Raw genomic sequence first — 8,578 nt, forward strand, 5'->3', positions numbered from 1 at the left:
AAAATTGGAGAAAAGCCTTTTGAATGCATTGAGTGTAGGAAGGGCCGGTTGTTTTCAACTTCAACATCAGGGACTTCAGGCGAGGAAAGGACTGTAGGTAGGTTGTAAATGTGGAAAGGTATTCAGACAGAGGACACCTCTGGTTTGTTATAGTTATTTACTAAATTGCTTATTTACTAATCTACAGTACTTCTTTGAGCCAGCAGGGATTCTCATCCATTTTATCTTCTCTTGCATCATCACAGCAAAACACACAGCTCGATACACCTAACTACTGAAGGCGTTTAGAACATGCACCCAAAAATATGCCTCTCAGCCATATTGATTGTTTTGAGCTAAAGGCAATTGAGAAATAGAAGATGCAGGAAAGGCTCTCTGATCACTCCTTCCCTTTTCTGCCTACAGCAAGTCATAAAGTTTCCCATGACAATGGACCCCTCTTCTACCAGGAAGAAAAGAGCATTCTTATTACCAGACACCAAATTCAACCTGTATAAGCAAACCTACTGGAAAAAAACCCTTTTTCCCATTAATCTCCTCTATATATTTCCCAGTCACAGCAGCACTGTCCCCTTTGCCTCCAGCCAAGGCTCATTCCTGTCACATCTTCACAATTTATTTTTCTTTGTTTAAAAAGATGTATGAGCTTCTGAGCCTAAAAGCTTGGGTAAGCCTTTGTTTTCCTTTTGGAAACTCCCATGTGCACGTAAAAATATTTTTTTAAATGTGTGATTTTCTCCTGTTAATCCACTCGTGTCAGTTTAACTTTAGGCCCAGTCACACTATGCGTGATAAAAGTCTCTCCCATGTAGTGTTCAGCAAATTCTGAGAATGCACTCCCACCAGCAGAGCTGTGTGCTTACCAATATTCGGCTGAATTTCTTGTTTCTGCCAGTTGTATTTTTTACTGCAATCATATAAGTAAATAAATTATATGCAAATTGATGATGTCATTGATGATGGATATGCTATGTAATTTAAGTCAAATGCTTTGAAAGATTCTGTAATTGTGGGTCACTAACATAATCTCTAAAAAAATTGGAAATTACAGGCTACATTACATATGTGATTCTATCAGTAAGAAAAAGTACAGCCCTCACCAGTGTGGCTCACTTGGTTGGGCATCATCCCACAAAGCCAAAGGTCGCCAGTTTGATTCCCAGTCAGGGCACATGCCTGGGTTGAGGGTTCAGTTCTTGGCTGGGGAAAACCAACTGATGTTTCTTTTCTTTCTCCCTCTCCCCCCACCTTTTCTAAAAAAAATAAAACCTTAAAAAAAAGAAAAAGTACAATTTCTCTCAGCTGACCCATCAGAGCAAAGGTCTTGGAAGCCCACTAACAAATAAATATAAAGTCACTTATTTTGATGTAGAGTAAAATGCTGAATTTTTTCCTGATATTTCACTTCGGACAATTATCTGAGTTAGCTTTTCACCTGTACGACCTAAGTTGAGCAGGACAGATATTTTAATATAATGTATAGAACATGTAACCTCATGCAGACTTTGGTAAGTTTGTGTGTGTTTGTGTGTGTCATTATTTCATGTTGTTGATGAAGGTAAACAAGTTCTGCCAAACCTAATGATTCTCAGGATAAACACATCTTAGTTTTATTCATGCTTTATGGGTGGCCAACTACTAATATTCCCCTTCCTTGGGAAATGTTAGCTCTGATGAAAACATTGTTTATGTAAATGACTGTTTCAGACAATCAAAGTTTCCAAGGAAACATGCTTCAGATTCTTCAACAGAATATACAAACAAAAACTTCTTTTCTGATTAAATTGCCTCTGAGTGAGGGAAAAAGCCTAAAACAATAAGCCAATTCAAATAGATAAAAAGAAATAACTGACAAAGTGATTGTAGTGGCTTTGTTCAAAAGCCATGAAAAGCATTCTCTTTCATTTTATAGACTTTAGTACCCAGTATCAATATTTGCCTATTGAGAGATTAAACATAAATTAGGTTTAAATGCTCTAGAATTTTCTCAGTGGTGCCTTTCCTTCTGAATAATATTCATTCAGCTAGCTGATTATAAAAATTAAATTGTCCAAGATTTTTGACAGTTTTTAGCCCTGTTTCTATAGGAAGAAAACAATGTGACTTCCCTGCTTTAAAAAAAAATGGAAATAATGGAGACCACACACAAAAAGAGGAAACTAAACAGTTTTTCTCAGTCGTAGTATTGTAAAAGTTAGCTATTTGTTCAGATTACATTTACAAACACTTATCATTTTATACATAAATAATTACTTTATCACTGTACAAAACGAGGTAGAGGAGGAAGGAGTAATATAAGACCCAACTGCTTCTGACCTCTATAAACTTAGGTTTCAACGACACCATCCACCACTTTGAAGTCAAGCAAACAGATGTAGTTTTCTATCCCCCAAACACATCATGCAGTTACACCTTTGCTAGCACAAAATGAACTCATAGAGTCCGTGTAGAAAGAAAAAGTTAATGCTTGTCTATCCCTGTTCCAAACTGCAAACTTGGGTTATAAAGACTGTACTGTGAGTCTGGTTTTTTTCTCAGAATCTTATAGTACTTAAAAAGAGAGAGAGAAAGATAAAAAAAAGACCAACAGAAATAGTGTGTCAAAGAATACAAGACCTAGACAGTACTTCAAGTTGTAAAGACATTTTATTCAGAACTACTCAAATAGAGGAAAAGAAATCTCTGTAAAGAAATGGATTCAATTCCAAGTATGACATTTATAGCCAAGGAGCTGAGTTGGGAGATGAGGGGTGATCAGTGAGTAAAAAAATTACTAAAAGGAAATACAAGGGTTACATAAGGAAGAATTCTAGGTAAACTGACCTAACAAGATCTGTGGTGAAGACAGGCTAAGATGACCACACTCAGATACCACAGATATGACCTGGGAGATGGTAGAAGATGAAGAACCTGACCTGATAGCAAGGATAATAAGATACTGAGAGTAGAGGATTCTGGCTGAACCAACTTAGCAGTATTCTTGTTAAAACTGGGCAATGCAAAGAAGAACATAATAGTCCAAAATTTAAGGTCTTTTGGGAAAAGAATTCAGAGGAGCTTGACTAAAGTTTGATTGACAAAAGATTTTTGTCTGGGGGGGGTGGCTGGGATGGGAGAAACAGGAAAAAATGTACTTGAAAAATAACTAAATAAAATTATTGAGAAAAAAAAGATTTTTGTCAGGCCCTAAGCATAGATAAGAAAGAATTTTACTAAAGGGCACTGCTAGAATCTTGTACCTTTTGCAAAAATAAGGAGACTACACTTAAGGTGTAGGTGGGTAGGTCAGCACATTGAAAGAGGGGATGTGTATAAAGAGCAAACTAAAACATTCAGAAGAGAAAGCCAAATGCAGTGTCAATATCTGTCATGAAATCAAATAGGAATGGATGAACACTAGTTAAATATAGCACATAAGCAAGATGGTTGATATCTGAGTTTGAAATCCCCCAGAAGCAAACCCCCCAAAAGGGGTTAGAATATAGAATAATGTGGGTTGGGAAATGACCCAGGTAAATGCCTATAAAAGTTTGAAGAGAAAAGAAGGAAAGGAAAGAAATAAAAGATACAACACAAGTAAATCATCACTGGGGGTGTCTGAAACTGAATGTCACTGAGGGATGGTGGGAGAAGGTGTAGAATATGCTTCAGAGTTACCCCAAAGGAGGGACGGGAACGTGTGATAGTCGCCACACCTTATCCAATATTTCTGAGGGCCACTGCTAGAGGTATGAGCCATCCAGCACTTTTGCTTTGTACTGCATTTGGAGTCAATCAGCCACTGCAGCCATGAAATGCCCACAAGAGTGAGAGACGTGTGTGTTTGCAAAGAACAAACTTCAGCATTTTGAGTGACTACTAAGAGATATGGATAAGGCACCAACAACAACTGCCAAAATTTGAATAACTGGGATGAAATCTTGTCATACTTAGCAGGGACGCATTCCCTAAAATCAAGAATCCTGTTGTAGGGTGGCTAGAATAGCGAGTCCTTAAAATGGGCTCTATAGTTTTGTGGTTAAATTTTTTTAAATGCTGTATTTTGGAGAAGATGCACATCATAACAGAAGAATGTAAGACCAGAGTAGCATGTGGCACAGAACAAAGTACAGAGGACCAAGAAGTGGTGCCATAGTGATTTCAACGGTAACTGAACTACTCCCAGGAGCGTGGCAAAGGTTTACAATTTAATAGCTGGAGACTGGAGAAATTTAAAAGGAGCTTTAAATACCAACTGCAAGACTTTCAACAGGTCTTTGAAAAGTCTGAAAGGATATTTTGTAAGAATTTTCAAATATTACCACAATATCAAGAAGACAATATATAGGTCAAGGTCAAGAAAGCACAGTTGAAGACTGAATATTAAGATGGGCCCTGGGATGCTGCCCAGAAAGAGCCCGAAATTCAGTTCAAATTTGTGTTGGTGGATGATGGTGGGACTGAAAAAATGACATTTGTGAAATGTCATCCGTCTTGTGAATTTGAAAAGAAGTATGTAGCCACCACCAACAGAGGACTCTTTTAAGTTCAATGTTTAGGACACAGTGTGTCAGGAGAAATCTGGTGGACTGAGAGATGGCTATTTCATTCAAGCCCAGTAACTTCTAGAGTTACTTATGAGCATGTGCTTAACTGGCATAGAGATCTAGAACGAATGTGTTAAAACATCCCCGCTGTGTTGTATGGCAGCAATGTGAATATTAAAGACAAGAAAATTAAGGCAAAAATTATTGTTTTTCACTGAAAGAAGAATCATCAGTACTATGACATTTCTGCAAAAGTAACTACAATTTTGCAAAGCCCTTCCTCTAGCTTTCCAGAAAACTAACTGGAGACCCGAACTTAAGAGTTTCTCGCCAGGCCTGCTCTTTAACCACCTAAAGCTGCCACGGGCCCAGCTCTGGCAGGAAAGATGAGCATGACCTTCAGGTTGCTCAGACCACCATTCTCATGGATGAGGATGATGACCTGTGAGAAGGGGAAGCGGGAGCCCAGCAGCAGAAGTCGAGTTTTATATGCAGCTGTTTCATGATGTCAATCGTGCAGCGTTTTGCTACTTTATTTTATAGCTAAGCAGAACATGCGCTTGATCTTTGGGATGCTGAAGGAGATGAATGGGCTTTGGAGTGAATGTGACACTTACAAATACCTGCACTTTGGACCCTGCATATTTAGTTCTGTTGGAATGCAGTTGTTTTCTTACTGAATTTCAAACATAAGACTGCAGTCACATGACAATATTCAGTGCTGAAACCTTGTTTATTACTGTCATTCCCATTCCCTTTCATTCAGAGTCAGAATAAACTATACTTCAAATATCTAAAAAAGATGAGGAATGAACAATGAGACTAATGAACAGATACCCCGCTCAAAATTATGCAAAGGGCATTTCCTTTAATAAACTCCCCTGATCCTTCATAAATACAAATAAAGTATAAAGATATCAAAATAACCTAGCCACATTCACTCAAAATAAACACCTACATTAACCAGAAATGGAAGGCAAATATAAAACAGTATGAGAGCCTGATGTTTTGTGGATAGAAAATAAACAAAAAGATATACCACCTGTGACAGGAGGCTGAACTAAACTATTCACTGGTTTTGTGAAGGATCTGATATTTGCAATATCATCCCCAGCCTAGAATGACATATCCTCATTCTGTGACCTGATTGGGAAACAGGGGATCAGAAGGTCAGCAGGGAAGTGTGGCAGAATGTGGCAAATTGGGAGAGAGAGATAAAGGAAATGAGGAGGGAGAAGAGAAAGAGAGAGAGACAGGGAAGTTCTAAAACACATAAAGAAATACAATGTTAAAAGGTAGCCAAGAAAATCAATAATTAGCATGTGAATTCATTTTGATTAATTTGAGTTTATTTTTTATTTGGGCACATTTTAAATACACCGAAGATTTTCTAGGGGGAAAGGAGCCAGAGCTCCCTTTATACTTAAATTTTTTTATTGGACATCTTTAAGAAATAAATTTAAAATATTGAAAAGTTCATTTAAATATACTAAAAATGAAAAGCAGTGCCATTAAAATGAAATGCAGGATACGTGATTAACAAGGAAATTGAAACAACTGCAGAATGGCTAGAAAGGTGAGCAGAAGGGAGAACTGGTTCTGAATCCAGTTCAGAGGAAAAACGAGCACCACAAAGCAGAGAAGAAATACACAGGCAGACTGAAAGGCTAAAACACTCACCTAACAGGGGCCGCTGACAGAGGGAGATGTAACATTTGAAGAGATAACCGCTTGAACTTTTCCAGAACTGAAGAAAAGCATGAGCCCTCAGATGTGAAATACACTCTGACTTACTAGGGACATCCGTACGTACACACAGGCTACTGATGCTCTACAGCATCTGGCACAGAAGTGACACGTTTGAAAGCTACCAGAGCAAAAAAGACGAATTACAAACGATAGTCAGATAGAAGGTGTACTTTTTATCTGTGACAATGTACTGCAAAATCACATCCAGTGATGGAAGAAAAAAAGAAAATTGTCGACATAAAATGTATATTTATTATTCAAGAATGTAAGCAAAATAAAGATGATTTCAAACACACAATACCTAAGATCATTTACCCACTGGCCATTCTCTGAAAAAAAAACAAAACCCTATATTTTATCAAAAGAAAAGTGAGCAAGCAGTTAAGGTAGGAAAAATCGGGGGGAAAAGATGACTGCTGAAATTAATAAAAATAGTCTAGTAAATTTAATTAACTACATCTTAAAATAATAGCTTTGTAGAGGGAAATTAAAATTCTTAGTTAAAATAACAAAATGAGGATATTTCAGGCATTGTTCACTAAGCAAATCATACTGTTCTTCATTGTTATATGGTTGGGAAACAGAAATACTAAAAAATTATACACTTGAATTAAAAGTTGTAGTTATTTATGCTAATTTAGGATTAAACAAAATGAAAAATTTAACTGCCAGATTCATACAGGAAAAATTTAAATACACACACACACACATATAGGAAACATTTGTCTGAAAGCAGTCTATCTGTTGTTAATTTAATGAGAATTTTTTTTGTGACATCCATGTAACCTGGCAGCTAAGGAGAGGGGACCAGAATGTGTGTGTGTGTGTGTGTGTGTGTGTGTGTGTGTGTGTGTGTCTGTGTGTGACTATGACAACTTCACTGTACTGGTCATGGGGGCAGTATATATTGTTGAGTAAGCATGTGTACCGTGTGACTGTCATATTGAAAATGACTCAGTGAGTAGAGCAAAAATTTGCATCATATTTCGTGTTAAGCTTGAAAATTCCTCCACTGAAACTATTCAAATGATTCAGAAGGCCACAGCTATGGGCAACTGGTGATTGGCAGCTTCATCGTGACAACATGCCCATCCATGCATCACATCTTGCGGTGAGTTTTTGGGGGAAGCATCAAATCACCCAGGTGACTCAGCCCCTTCAACAGACCAGATTTGGCATTTTGCAACTTCTGGCTTTTCCCAAAACTAAAATCACCTTTGAAATTTCAGACCATTGATGAGATTCAGGAAAATACAAAGGAGCAGCTGATGTCAATTAAAAGAACTGTGTGAGGTCCCAAGGTGCCTACTCTGAAGGGGACCGAGGTGTCATTGTCCTATGTACAATGTTTTTTATATCTTCTTCAATAAATGTCTCTATTTTTTATATTACATGGCTGAATACTTTCTGGACAGACCTTGTATATAATATAGAATATATGTCTCTCTATATAAAATATAGCTGAATATATATATGTGTGTGTATGTATATATATATATATAGAGAGAGAGAGAGAGAGCACTACATTTCACTTATAAGAATCATATTTCCAACATACCCGCATAAAAAGTTTCAAAATAAAGGGGTTAAAAAGTCACAAGTCTTATGAAGTAATATTAATTTTGACATCAGGGAAATAGACCTTTAAGCAAAAAAAATTTAACAGGAATAAAGGTTGCCATATAATTATAAAATGAATAATCTTCCAAAAAGAAAAAGACCCATATATTGTGTGTACTTAACATATAAGCCCAAAATGTGAAATTCAAAATCTGCTTGAATTATAAGTAGAAATTTAAAAATCCACAAACATGGTGACAATTTTTAACAAACCTCTATCAGATATTGAACAAGCATAAAACATATAAGAGAAACTATAAAAGGTTTTGATAGAACTATGGCATTTAGATTATCTATTACATATAGAAAATGAGGCAGCCAATTAATTTCCCTCAAACTAATTCTGCTATTCTTCCTTTAAAATAGAATTAGAATTCTTATCTGAGAACAGGTGAACTCATTGTTTTTGCCATAATAATTCAATAATAAGTAGAAAAACTGAATAAACCAATAAAAAGTATAGAACTTGATTTTGCAAATATATATATAACATGTACAGACATATTTATTTACTTATTATAAATATATGTATATGCAATAATATGTCCACACACATAGTTATTTACTTATTTTTCATCCAAAGTGGTAGTTTTCATAAAATATGGAAAAAATGATATCAAAGTATTCCCAAAATAGAACATTCTCCAACTAATTGTATGTGCCTAATATATACTTAATGATAA

General features: G+C 36.2%; 1 pseudogene; it reads left to right on the forward strand.

Annotated features, from left to right (window-relative positions):
- Nucleotides 1–4,051: 4,051 nt before the first annotated feature.
- On the forward strand, nucleotides 4,052–4,974 carry LOC119043666 (GTP-binding nuclear protein Ran-like; annotated as a pseudogene).
- The last annotated feature ends 3,604 nt before the right edge of the window (nucleotides 4,975–8,578 follow it).

The sequence above is a fragment of the Artibeus jamaicensis genome, unplaced genomic scaffold (assembly GCF_021234435.1).
Source record: "Artibeus jamaicensis isolate MK-2021 breed Jamaican fruit bat unplaced genomic scaffold, CSHL_Jam_final contig_387, whole genome shotgun sequence".
NCBI classification, from domain to species: Eukaryota; Metazoa; Chordata; class Mammalia; order Chiroptera; family Phyllostomidae; genus Artibeus; species Artibeus jamaicensis.